Source organism: Ammospiza nelsoni, chromosome 2 (assembly GCF_027579445.1).
Source record: "Ammospiza nelsoni isolate bAmmNel1 chromosome 2, bAmmNel1.pri, whole genome shotgun sequence".
In the NCBI taxonomy this organism is placed as follows: Eukaryota; Metazoa; Chordata; class Aves; order Passeriformes; family Passerellidae; genus Ammospiza; species Ammospiza nelsoni.
In genome coordinates this window covers 113,414,777-113,428,739 of record NC_080634.1, presented here as the reverse complement: position 1 = coordinate 113,428,739, position 13,963 = coordinate 113,414,777, and positions in this window count along the sequence as shown.

Genomic DNA, 13,963 nt, shown 5'->3' with positions numbered 1-13,963 from the left:
CCCACCACAATGAGAAAATGCTCCCGAGTGACTTCCAAAATCAGTGTATTTTGGGTTTGCTGTTTATCTCCACTGCTTTTCCTAATTTTCAGCATTGTAAGAAGTAAGAAGTCTGTGGTGTTATTACTCAGATTACCTAATGTAACTTTCCTTGGCTCAGCAATCAGTGACTTAGGTCATTGCAAGTTCAGTAGGGGATCAGAGGCACCAGACTGTTAAAGTCTCCCAACATTTTTATTGGAACAAAATTGCAAACCTTTATATCACTGAAAGAATTTACAGATTGCACATGGCACTGGTAAATGAGAGTACCAATTTTATGTCTGATAGGTTACCTCCCAAAGGACTAAACCTGTGCTGCAGAGGGATAGAGATGGTTTTCAAATGGTCATTCCTGTCTCTTTCTTTTATGAAAACTGCCTATTTTGTGGCCAAGTGGTACAAAAGCAAAATAATTTGGAAGAGTTATTTTAAAGCTGAAATCAGGTTCTCAGAAAATCTGTCTCCCAGTCTTCCAGTAGGTACAAGGTTGTTATAAAGAGGATTATCATCACTTGCTCATCATGTCCATCAAAACAAGAACAAGAACAAATCAGCTTTGAAGTAAAGAAGATTTAGGACAGCAAATACAGAAAACTTCCTAACGATGGGAATCATGCAGCACTGGAAAACATAACCCAGGAATGCCCTTATATACCCTTGACTAAAATCTCTATTGTTGCACAGAGGGATTTAAATCACTAAATCACAATGACACAAGAACCTTTAATCCTGGCATCTGCTATATTTGTAATTGGAATTTTTTTTCAGTATTTTTTTTTTAGAGCCTGTATTTGTATGCCAATGAATTGTATAAAACAATGAGTGGCATTTGCAGTATCTCACTGCGATCTAGAAAGAGGTGGGGAAGCAACATTTGAAGGTGACACAAAGTTATCTGGCTTAGGCTGGGCCAATGGAGAGAAAAGAATTCCCAGAAGTTTTGTCCAGTCTGAGCATGAAGACAGTGGGACAATAAAGCTGAGTCGGTTCTCATCTATGCAAAATCATGTCCAGCAGATGGAGTGACCTGAAGCTCTCTGCACAGTGCTTGGTCCTAAACCACAGACAGCAAAGTCAGGGAAAGACTGGGAAATTCACCTGGAAGCTCAGTGTAAACCAGTGGTGAAATCCCAAACAGGATGTTGGGGGATATTTGCAGTGGAATAGAGAACAGGTTCAATGTTGTGACATTTCAGTGCCATGAAGGTTTAGTGATTCTCCTGGAATTGTGGGTCCGGTTCTGGTCAGCCTAATGCTCTGCAGAGACCTGCTCAGAAGAGCTGATTTGGCTTAAGGAGCTTACTCAGATCTCTCTGCAGGCAGGAATGGGCTCCGGCTCTCTCCTAGGAGATATTTCAAGGATCTCAGGGTAGGTGACTCTCCTCCAGCACCCCTCCAGAACAACCAGGGTTTCTCCTTCAAACAGAGGCAGCCCTTTCTCTATCAAGACACAGAAATGTAAGGCATGATTCCAAACAATTGTGAGAGAAGTTGGGAAAAAAAAACCCAAACGAAAACTGAGGAAGCTGATTTACACAGGGAGCATTCAGAACTGTACAAGCTGAGAAAACCAAGAGCAGGCAGACCTGGCACTTCTGACTTTTTAATAGTAAAACAGCAGAACTCCCCAGTGACACAGAGGCAGCGGGTGAGAAGAGAGGAAGGCTGTTCCACACAATGAGGGGATGAAACTTCACTGCCTTGACAGCCTTGCAGGATTAAAGAAAATATCATCCTCTCCTCAGCTGATGGGACACCCAGCAGCTGTGCTGGAAGGGCTGGAGCAGCCCCAGGGCTGGTGTTGCTGCATGTCAGATCACAACTTCACTTGATGTTGAAGCTGGGCTCTCTCATTTGCCCTTCTTTCACCAACAAGCAGTTTAATCACTGGGTACCTCCTCACACAGATTCTGTGCTTCTTCCCACCTTGTCTGGCCCAGCTACCTCCAGAGACAAAACATCCCACCCTCTGGATATTCCTGTGATCTCCTCAGCCAGTTCTGAGTGAGAACACAGCTGCCAGATGAACAGAAGGAAAAGGGGACACAGGGAGAAGCCTGAATGTGCACCTTGATGAGCCAGATTGCCATGAGTGAAAGGCCATCCATCCCCTCACCTTTCCAGGCTGCTGCCAGGCTGTAACTGCAGGGGCACACCAAGATATCCTGGGTGAGAAACAATGCACACACTCATTTGCAACAACCCACTGACCCTATTGTTTCTAATTCCCTGGCTCTACAATTCCCTGCCTCTTTTAACAGAAGCACTAGATTTGTCCCCTTCTAGTCTTCTTTTAAAAAGCCACTAAGCTTTCTGAGTTTCTCAGCATCATCTGCTGATTTTCCTACCCATGGAGTAATTCTTCCCTTGTTTTCCCTTTTTGTTACTAAAAAAATACCCTGAAAGTGCCTTATTAGTATAAGCAAAGAATATGAAAAGTATTTTATTTTGTGCTTTCTGATTTTGTCTCTGTATGCTCATGCTGAGCTATTTTTTTACATTCATTTTTAGCTATCTGACCTAGTTTCTATGTTCTGTACTCTCCCTTCTTGCACTTGAGATCATAGAAGAGCTTGTGATTTCACAGATATCTCCGACTGCATTTCCTATCCTTTTTACACACTGGGATATTTTGCGATTCTGCCGCTACAGTATTTGTTTATTTATTTATTTACTTTTAATGAACCATCAATTCATTCTGGAACTCCTTTCTTCCGTGGATTTGATTCCCACAGGAATTTATCCTCCGTATCAAGTCTGCTGCCTCCAAGCCCTTTGCCTTGAGGTTGGTGTTATCCTCCCCACATTCCCTGGGGCTTACAAATCCTGTAACTCTCACTGACATTGTCCTTCACTTTCACATTCCCAAGTTATTCTCTCCCCTCCAGGATCCCCACCTGGGAAGTTGCTTTCTGTGCTGCTGCCTGGCAAAATGCTGGTGACACCCACCAAGGGCTGTGCCCTACTTTATCACGTCTCTCAGAACTAGGAGGGTGGTTAAAGACCCCCTCAAACCAATTAGCTCTGTTTCTTTGTTGAGGTTTTATATTTTTTTTAAATGACTGTGTTATCTGCTCAAGAGTCTCCCCTCTCTGAATTCCTTAGTTAGGGGTAAGAGGCAGAATGTAATGGATGTGATTTTCACTGCATTATTTCCTGCTAACATTTAGAGATCAGGTTTACCACGCTCCACACTCCCTGTCTGAGAGGGGATGTGTGTGTCTGCTTTTCCCTCGCCAGCTCCTATTTCTCCAGTTCAGTTCACTGCTTTCCACTTCTCCCTGCTGCCCACAGCCTCGTGCAGACCCTGCAGAGCATCCTGGTGGGAGGGGAGGGCAGAGCCCTGGCAGCCCCTGACCCTTCCCTGCTTCAGAGCTGCACAGAGCAGCGAGTGCCTCTTCACAAGCAAGACCTCTAAGGGAGATTACTTCACCCTTCCAAAAAGTCACATAAATTAGGCAGTAAAATTTTGCACAAACCAGCAGCCATGACTTGACTATCAGGACCACTTTATTTCCCATTTCTTTAATAGGCAGCTTTTCTTCTTGAACATAGACCTCTCAAAATTTGATGCTGAGATCACTCAGCTCAGTCTGATTCGATCTTGTCATCTTCACTATGAACTGTCCCTACAATTTGAAACAGAAACATCACAGCTACATTAAATACCAATAAAATTATGTGCAAATACAAAGATTAACTCATTCTAACTTGATTTTTCACAGCATGATCCCGTCCTCCTCATCCACATAAAAATTATTCAGCCGCAAAAGGCCCTTGAGCATAGCATGACATTTACAGCATCTCTGAGTGTTTCTTGTTTGTTTCTCATAAATTTCCTTTGGTAATAACTTAGTCACTCAGCAACACTCTACAGCACACACATACATTACATGATTATCTCATATTTTATACAAAACACGTTAAAGTAATTAATTTTCCCTGGCAAATGTCATACCAGTTAGTTCATCGTTAGGAGCCAAATATTTGTGCAACCATTTGTTACAAATATATGCACAACCACAGAACACTTCAGCTCCCTGCTATTTATTAAGTGTAATTTAAAGGGACACTGTCGAGGCTGCTACAGTCTCAACTTTAACGGTAGTTTTTGTTTCAGTTGAAATTCTCTTAAATATCAAACCTCTACTCATTTATTTATTTATTTGTGGACTAACCTTGCCACAGCATTTAGCACACAAAAATAAATATGGTCTTGCCGTGGTGTGGAATGTGCTAGTGACCAGCAAACATCTGGCCTGGCAGAAGGGTTTCTTCTCTCTTCTTTATCCTTTCATTGACAGAATCTGGAGTTTGGCCCATCTGTAAGGCAGAAACAGCAAAATAGGTATCTTGTTCATCAAAAGAACTGATATTAATCACAAGCTCAGAATCACAAGCTCAGAATGAACTCCAGGTGAAGAAATTTCTTTCTGTGCTATCACAGGTTGCCTCCAAACAAAGAGACAAAGCCCCACCAGGACAGCAGCTTGGATTTCAGTGGATGGAAGCCAAGTTAGCCATGAAGCATCAGGATCAGTTGCCTTGAAAAATGTATTATAAGGGCATGAAACCACCTCTGATATATAGTGAAGTCTGCTTCTCCCATGCCTGAAATTAGGCCTTACCCATACTCCTCACACACTGATACAAAAGCAAAGCCCTTCAAAGTGCATTTAGAGAGGGGAAGAGCAGCAGTGGAGCCATGCAGAGAGAAATTGTGCTCAGAGACTCGGCAGGCTGAGCCAGACGTCTCCATTCAAGCTAACAGCCCAATAAATCCTGTTCCCTGCAGATCACTTATTCTTCAGCACGTTCAATCAACAGGTTTGGAAAGGAGGACCCGACACATTTCTCACTTGTTTTGGCCTTCTATGAGAAAAGCAGCAGTGAAGAAAAGAAGCAGAACAAGTGGGAATGAGAAGGGCCAGGAGGAATCACAAACCTAAGGAAACAGGAAGGCAGGGGAAGGAAATATTGAAAAGAAAAAGAAATACTGAGAAGACATAGCAGAGGAAAGCAGAGATGAGAGTAACTGGAGCAGTGCAGCACATTGGTGAGAGAGAGTTCTTTTAGGTTATTGTGCATTGCTGCTTTTTATTCAAGGAAGACGAACTCGCACTGGAACAGGCAGAGAAAAAAGCAGAGTTGGGAGTTCAGGAGAAACATGAACTATCACACAGGCAGCATGCCAAAAAGTCTGCTTCACTAAACTTGGCCAAAAGCTGAAGGGAGATGTGATTGTTATCTACCATTATGTAAGGAGAAGCATTGGATGGCAAAAAAAAAAAAGATACATTATTCAAAAGACAATGCCAAAACAAGGATCAAAAGGATCTGTTTCCTAAGAGTGCCCTTAGGCTGGAAGTTAGAATAAAGTCCTAATCAGCAAAGGAATTAGGTTTGGGGTAAACCTCAGTTCCTAACCCATTCATAATTGACCAATGTCAGGCACTCTGGGGAAGCTGGTATTGACCAAGGCTTTTGATCCATACAGATGACCCAGGTGCCATTGACACAGAGCTTGATTAAGAAATGATTTCTGGTGTAGTGCCTGCAATTGCCAATATCTTGGTCTCTGTGACAGAGGGGATTGCTGTCACTCCTGCTCTGCTATTATCCTGGCAGGCTTCACCAATTTTGAGACCACTTCTTGGAAACCCAAAATCCACTTGCTGCTTTGATAACTTACACTGCCTTAATTTTTTTTCCTATGGACAATGAGCTATCATATCTGAAGGAGAATGGATGAATTCTCAAAGCAGCTTTGATCTGTCCTAGATCCTCAAAGCAGCCTGCAAGAATAGCTTGAAAGCTTTTTATTTAAAATAAGTGTCATTTCCTCCCCTCTCATTTTGATTGAAACAGATGATGAATGCAGGGCAAATTGTACTGTAAGCTTGATCGTGAAAGCAGGTATAATTCTAAACCAGTCTTGATCAATAGCAGTTTCTGGTAATTGACTGTAATCTATCTATCTATCTATCTATCTATTTATTGCCATGGGAATTTTAAATATGGCTCGTGGGGTTTTTTTTGTTGTTTTATCCATCAGCTACAAAGATGAAGCTTGGAAATGGAGGATGGGAGAAGAGGGAGGAATTGATCAGTCATGCAGCCTCAGCTGACGGCGTATCCTCAAGGCAACTTGCAAGACTTGGGGAAATGCTGACAGAATTTTCCTAGGCAGAAGGGAGCAGACTGGTAAGTCTGGCTGAGCAGAGCCAGGGCTGGGGTTTCTTAGGGCTTGAAGTGCCTCCTTGGCTGGATGAGAGAGTTTTCTTAATGGAGAGTCAGGCTACTGGCAAGTTACACCCTGGTGGAAAGGAGGGAAGGTGTGTTAGCACTTCTGCTGAGCCAAACCCCTCGTTTTTGTCAGAAAAGCAGCGTGAGAGGAAAGCCAGGAAATGTTTGACCTGCATAAGCTCAGTCCCATTAACATGCCAAACAGGTCAGGAGTGAAGGAAGGAAAATAAGTCCAGTCAGGAGGGTAATAGCTGCCCCCTTCCTTTATTGTCCCCATGAGAGCAGCTCCCCATCCCTTCTGCAGGGTGTGACAGGGTCTGGGTGCTGCCCCTGAGTGACAGCAGCATTTCCCTGACTCCCATGGCACTGTCTGGGCTGTGAGAGCCACTGTGCCTCCCTGCCCGGGGGCTGTGTGCTCCCAAGTGATTTTTCCTCACCCTAGAAGTGATGCTATCTGCAGGGAGGAAGGCTGCTAGGCTCTTGCAGAGGTGACACACAACTGGGAGGCCTCAGCTGAACTTTGACTGCCAAGCTCATACTTCATTCCCATCACTGTTAGGTGTCTTACAAGTTTTTCCAACTCTTCCCATTTAAAACTGCACGCTGTGTTAAATGCATGTCTATAGCTTAATTGAGAGGGGGAAAAAAATCTGCATTCTGCTCTGAATTAAATTAGAGGCTTTTCTGTCAGGTTCATTTTACCAGTGTGCCTGCATCTCAAATCAGCCCACATAAGGAGGGTGAAGAGGAACTGAACAGCTACTCCCTGATGCAGATCTCACTGAATAAATGCAGCGGGGGCTACTCAAAGGTATCTACCAGGCCCAGAATATTTCTCTTTTTCTGTACTTTCAGAAGTGTGGGGGACTTAGGGAAGTGGCCCCTCACAGTCTCCTGACTCCCATGACACGGAAGTCAGGCTGATTGCAAATATCCCCTGAGAAGCTCACACCTTATGTAAAGGAGCTGGGTATCAGATGAGTAGGAACTTCAAAACACTTCAAAAACAGGCTCAGCAAAGCGGAACTTGCCCACTGAGCTTGTTCTGTGAGACACAGCACTTCTTCTGTCAAGTTTCCAGAGGAGTTGGTGGGATGGGGGCACGGGGACAGGAAAACCAGCCTGTGCAGGGCCCCTCACATCCAGGCTGCGCCAGGCAGCACCTGTGGGGATACTGTGCTTGCATCCCTCATCCTTGCCCAATACCTCTGTCCCCAAAGGGCATGGCACATCTCATGTGAGAACCCAGAACATCCCTCTGGCTGTCCAGGATGGCCAAGACCCCTGACAGAGGGCTCAGAAGCCCTGGCACAGAGCCCAGAACACCTGTGGGTTTGATTATGACCCATGGGGCAAATTACCAACCTTAGATGAAGATCAGCAAGCCACAACAGTTTAGGTAGAATAATAGTGAAGTTATCATGGGGTGAAAAAGTAGATTTTGGAGTTTTTGGAATGGGGGTTCAGGAGGCAAGATGGAGGGAACTGGGCATGTCCAGCCTTTCTCCTTCTTCTTCTTGGCCTCCATCTTCTGCTGTGATGTTGGCACTTTTGGATTGGTTTAAAGTAGATGTAAACATTGTACACGTAGTTTTTAGTATAAAGACATAACACCACCCTGGGGGCAGGCAGAGTGCCTGGAACTGTCCTGCCGGATGGACCTTGGCAGGGCAGGAGAAAGAATTTTATAGACAACATGCAACAAACAACCTTGAGATCAAGAACTAAAGAGCTCCAACTCCTTCTTCAAGCACTTGGGCTGGGAAAAGAGATTTTCTAACATTTCTTGGGGTCATAGCGACCCAGAACGATGCTGAGAATCTCATTGAGGGGCTCATGTGCAAATGTGCCTCAGTAGAACAGGCTGAATTGGACAAATTGCCCATGGAAAGCTCATTCCAGCTAAGGAAACCTTCTAGTGAGACCCAAATGGCTCTAACTGGTTTTTGGTCTCCTCTCCCCCATGGCATTGCCAGGAGGAAAAGGCTCCAGGCCATGAGATGTGGAAATTCACCCTTCTCACTTTGCCTGCCCAGGGCAGGAGGCAGCTGCAGGAATGATGCTCCAGGTATCCCTGTGGTTCATGCCCAGCACAGATCCATGGCCACAAAAGTGCTGGATTTTCCCTGTGTGAGTTGTCTGGAGCATTCCATAGTTGTGATCACAGCACTGTTTTCTGGCCATGAAGAATTATCTTCATGGGCTACATGTTCATTGCCTGGTAAAAACAAAATGAAGGAGGTGATAGAAGACAGGAAAACAAAGAATCAGTATTTCTAGGGCTGTTCACTGGAGGTAGCAGCTGACCCACATTGGAGTTTGCTCTCCTTCCCCTAGCATGAGCTGGCCACAGGCAGTGTTTGATTCCCCTAATCCAATCCCCTCCCTGACTTCTGCAATGCCTCTTACAGCATTCAATATTTTTCTAAGACAGGCCTAAGGAAAAGGGTATTAATGTGTGGTAATTGTCCATTCTTAATTTCTGGTACCTAATTAAGTGTATGCCATGGTTCAGGTTTTGGTGTGTTGTATGATGATCCATGCAGGGTCATAATTCACTTTAAACTGGGAAGCTTGGGAACAATCTGATTTTGGGCAGCCCAGCCTTAACCTGGCCTGTAAAACCAGTCCCAGGAAGAGGATAAGTCACACATGTGACAGAAGCAGAGACGTCTCCACAGACAAGCAACACTAAATTATGCTGATTTTAGTCTAACCTTCCTGGTTTCCTCTTTTTTTCTAAATTTTCCTGCTCTAAACTGACAGAACTTGGTCAGACCTGGCCTTCCACTCAGACAAATGGATTAAGCCTAGAGCCTGCAGCACTTGGTCAGAGTGAAAGCCAATATACATTTTTTTTTTTAATTAAGCCTCTTTGGAAAGTTTTGAGTGGCTCACTTGACAATTTGTACTCCCCTACTTATTTCAAGTTTGCCAGTAAAATTCAATCTCAACACAAAGAGACTATAATAGCTGTCTTTTTATCACAAAGACAGCATTTTCCATGTTTTTCCCCAGCTTTAGCTCCCCTCCTGCTTTCTCTCTCCTTTGAACTGCACAACTAATGCAGTCCTATGTACATCCACCACTATCATCTGCAGAGTAGTCAGAACACATGGTTAATTTACCACTGCCAACTGCTTACTGTTGTCATTAACAATCTTCATTTAATAAAAAGCTTTTATCAAAATTGGTTTTCCTGGAGTACTTTCATTTTTCCTAGAAAAGGCATTAAAATTAATTTGTTTTCACTCAGTTTGTACTACTGAGTGAATACAGCAAGGAACAAAACAGATAAACATGTGAGAGAAACCCCAAAGAGAAGGTAATGCAGAAAGAAGCAATCGTGTTCTAAAGTAGATTACACTATTTTTTTTTTCTCATTTGAAAGAAAACAAAATAATTGAAGACTGGTAGAAAACATCAAATTGCAGTGGTGGTTTGGTGCACAAGGAAGATGTTCCCCATCTCCACAGCCTCCTGTGGATTCTTTACTGGGGGAGGCAGAAGTGCAGAAAGATTTGACCTGAGGGTTTAGGGACAATTCACAGGATTTTCTGCTGGAAATGCACTGGACTCTACTGATACTCTGCATTTCACTGACCTTCCTTTGCAAGCTTTTCACATGCAGCCTCTGCCCCTACTGCCTGAAACCTTGGAATAACAGTTTATTATTGATATCAGAGGGAATATTAAGATTGTTATGCAATGAGCCACAAAAACTAAACAGGAGATAGCAATTCCTTCCTTCCTTCCTTCCTTCCTTCCTTCCTTCCTTCCTTCCTTCCTTCCTTCCTTCCTTCCTTCCTTCCTTCCTTCCTTCCTTCCTTCCTTCCTTCCTTCCTTCCTTCCTTCCTTCCTTCCTTCCTTCCTTCCTTCCTTCCTTCCTTCCTTCCTTCCTTCCTTCCTTCCTTCCTTCCTTCCTTCCTTCCTTCCTTCCTTCCTTCCTTCCTTCCTTCCTTCCTTCCTTCCTTCCTTCCTTCCTTCCTTCCTTCCTTCCTTCCTTCCTTCCTTCCTTCCTTCCTTCCTTCCTTCCTTCCTTCCTTCCTTCCTTCCTTCCTTCCTTCCTTCCTTCCTTCCTTCCTTCCTTCCTTCCTTCCTTCCTTCCTTCCTTCCTTCCTTCCTTCCTTCCTTCCTTCCTTCCTTCCTTCCTTCCTTCCTTCCTTCCTTCCTTCCTTCCTTCCTTCCTTCCTTCCTTCCTTCCTTCCTTCCTTCCTTCCTTCCTTCCTTCCTTCCTTCCTTCCCTTCCCTTCCCTTCCCTTCCCTTCCCTTCCCTTCCCTTCCCTTCCCTTCCCTTCCCTTCCCTTCCCTTCCCTTCCCTTCCCTTCCCTTCCCTTCCCTTCCCTTCCCTTCCCTTCCCTTCCCTTCCCTTCCCTTCCCTTCCCTTCCCTTCCCTTCCCTTCCCTTCCCTTCCCTTCCCTTCCCTTCCCTTCCCTTCCCTTCCCTTCCCTTCCCTTCCCTTCCCTTCCCTTCCCTTCCCTTCCCTTCCCTTCCCTTCCCTTCCCTTCCCTTCCCTTCCCTTCCCTTCCCTTCCCTTCCCTTCCCTTCCCTTCCCTTCCCTTCCCTTCCCTTCCCTTCCCTTCCCTTCCCTTCCCTTCCCTTCCCTTCCCTTCCCTTCCCTTCCCTTCCCTTCCCTTCCCTTCCCTTCCCTTCCCTTCCCTTCCCTTCCCTTCCCTTCCCTTCCCTTCCCTTCCCTTCCCTTCCCTTCCCTTCCCTTCCCTTCCCTTCCCTTCCCTTCCCTTCCCTTCCCTTCCCTTCCCTTCCCTTCCCTTCCCTTCCCTTCCCTTCCCTTCCCTTCCCTTCCCTTCCCTTCCCTTCCCTTCCCTTCCCTTCCCTTCCCTTCCCTTCCCTTCCCTTCCCTTCCCTTCCCTTCCCTTCCTTTTCAAACATCTGGCAAAAAAACCCCAAAAGAACACAAAAACCCCAAAATAATTTCCCCATAAATGACAGTTTTGGAAATTGGAACATTTTTGGCGAAATTCCAATTCAGAGAGTGAATTCTGCACAAATGCTCCCTGGGGACTGGATGGGCAGTCTCTCCCAGGCTTGCTCAGACTGAGCACATCTCCCATGCTGTTCTACAAGCCTCTGCTTGGGGGAGGAGGGATGACACATTATGGGAATTTCATGGTCTGATGCATCATAGAGTACGAAATATGGCAGGGGAGACCTACTCCAATCCATGAGAATAAGGACATTCAGCAGCTGAAGTACAGCTCCTCTGAGACAGGGTGATGGCAGATCAGAACTGGGATATTTTGGTTTAAGCTATTTTATCCATAAACTAATTTTTTCTGTAAAAAGCAGTCTAATTTAAAAAACACATATTAATTAACAGCTTTATGTAAAATGGAGGAACAGAACATAGCATGGTTGCTGTTCTCTAGAACTGGCTTTGGAAGTGATCTGGAATGCATCTTCCCTTATTAACAAGGAAAATGTTACTTCCATTAAAGAACAACAACCCTTCCCCCCACCAGCCATCCGTGAGAAACTCTCACTGTATTTTCTGTTTGAAATTTAAATTTCTGTGTAATGCCACCCACTGTATGAAATGAATGTGATTAAAATGATGGTTTCTCTAATTTTCAATTAAAATATATTTTAAGTGTTTACCTTTCCATACTAAATGCAAATGCAGATGTGTGGTACAGCGCTGGGAAACCAGAAGGTGGAAACCCACTGACCCAGTTTCCCTATCCCAGTGGGCTAAAATGCAAAAAACCAAACAAAAAGCTGTAAAAACATCCCACCTCCCCCTCCCCCCTTGCCTGACAGGGCCCCAGAGTAAAATGTGCTGTGTAAAAGTCACAAAATGAAAAACATTAACAATTAATTGGTGCAGGAAATGCCAAATGTGGTGGGATTTGTCCCATCTGTGACCCCGGTTCCAGAGGTATTTGAGGGTGTCCATGTCCAGTGGAGTCACTGCTCCTTGCCAGGGGAGGTAAATTTTCACAGAATCCCTTAGGCTGGAAAAGATCTCTGAGATTGAGTCTGACTTGTGACCAAACTCCACCGTGTCACCCAGCCCACGGCCCCCATGCCACATCCAGGATCACCATGGTGTCACCCAGCCCATAGCCCTGAGTGCCACATCCAGGATCATCATGGTGTCACCCAGCCCATAGCCCCGAGTGCCACATCCAGGATCACCATGGTGTCACCCAGCCCACGGCCCCCATGCCACATCCAGGATCACCATGGTGTCACCCAGCCCATGGCCCCGAGTGCCACAGCCAGGATCACCATGGTGTCACCCAGCCCATGGCCCCGAGTGCCACATCCAGGATCACCATGGTGTCACCCAGCCCGTGGCCCTGAGTGCCACAGCCAGGATCACCATGGTGTCACCCAGCCCATGGCCCTGAGTGCCACAGCCAGGATCACCATGGTGTCACCCAGCCCATGGCCCCGAGTGCCACATCCAGCCTTTCCTTACACACCTCCAGGGATGGTGACTGCACCGCCTCCCTGGGCAGCCCATTCCAACATCTAATCACCTTTTCCATGGAAAAATTCCTCTTGATGTCCAACTTAAATCTGCCCTGGCACAGCTTTAGACCACGTCCTCTCCTCCTGTCACTTGTTCCCTGGGAGAGGAGCCTGACCCCTACCTGGCCACAGCCTCCTTTCAGGGAGTGTGGGGCTCCATAAGGTCACCCTTGAGCCTCCTTTTCCCTAAATTTCTTATTGTCAAAATGGCCATTAATCCTGAAAAATTGAAAAAATTGATTTAGTGTATGCTACTGTTGGATATGATGTTAATTAAGCATTCGGTAAATAATGATGTGTAATAAATATTATATACATATATGTTATACATATATTTAATATATTATGATACATGTATACATAATGTGGTTTTATTTATAATAAAAACTATATAAATTATATATACATATAATATTTAGATATATTTCTATACATATTAATTAATATTATTAATATTATACATATTAATTATATAGAATTGATAATTATACATACATATTAATTGTATATATAAATAGGAATGGATGTATATCTACTTTGCTACTGCTGACTCTGGGCCCACCCTGAGGCACCCCTGGCACTTGGTGGGGCTTTTGTGGAGGAAAGCCGGGACCTGCCTGCATCTCCCTGGGCCATATCCCGGGATAAGGATTCAGGATGAGGGTTTGGGATGAGGGTTCAGGATGAAGGTTCAGTATGAGCAGTTCGGGATCAGGGTTCAGTATGAGTGGTTCAGGATGGTGCAATTCGGGATGGAGCAGTTCAGGATGGAGCCGTTCGGGATGAGGGTTTGAGATAAGCGGTTCAGGACAGAGTGGTTCTGGATGAGGGTTCGGGATGAGGGTTCGGGATGAGGGGTCGGGATGAACTGTTTGGGATGAGGGTTCGGGATGGGGCCGTTCTGGATGGAGCAGTTCGGGATGAGAGTTCAGGACGAGCGGGTCGGGATGGAGCGGTTCGGAATGAGGGTTTGGGATGAAGGTTCGGGATGAGGGTTTGGGATGAGCGGTTCGGGATAAAGCGGTTCGGGATGGAGCCGTTCGGGATGGAGCAGTTTGGGATGAGGGTTCAGGATGGAGCCGTTCGGGATGAGGGTTCGGGATGGAGCCGTTCGGGATGGAGCAGTTCAGTATGAGCGGTTCGGGATGAGCGGTTCGGGATGAAGGTTCGGGATCAGGGC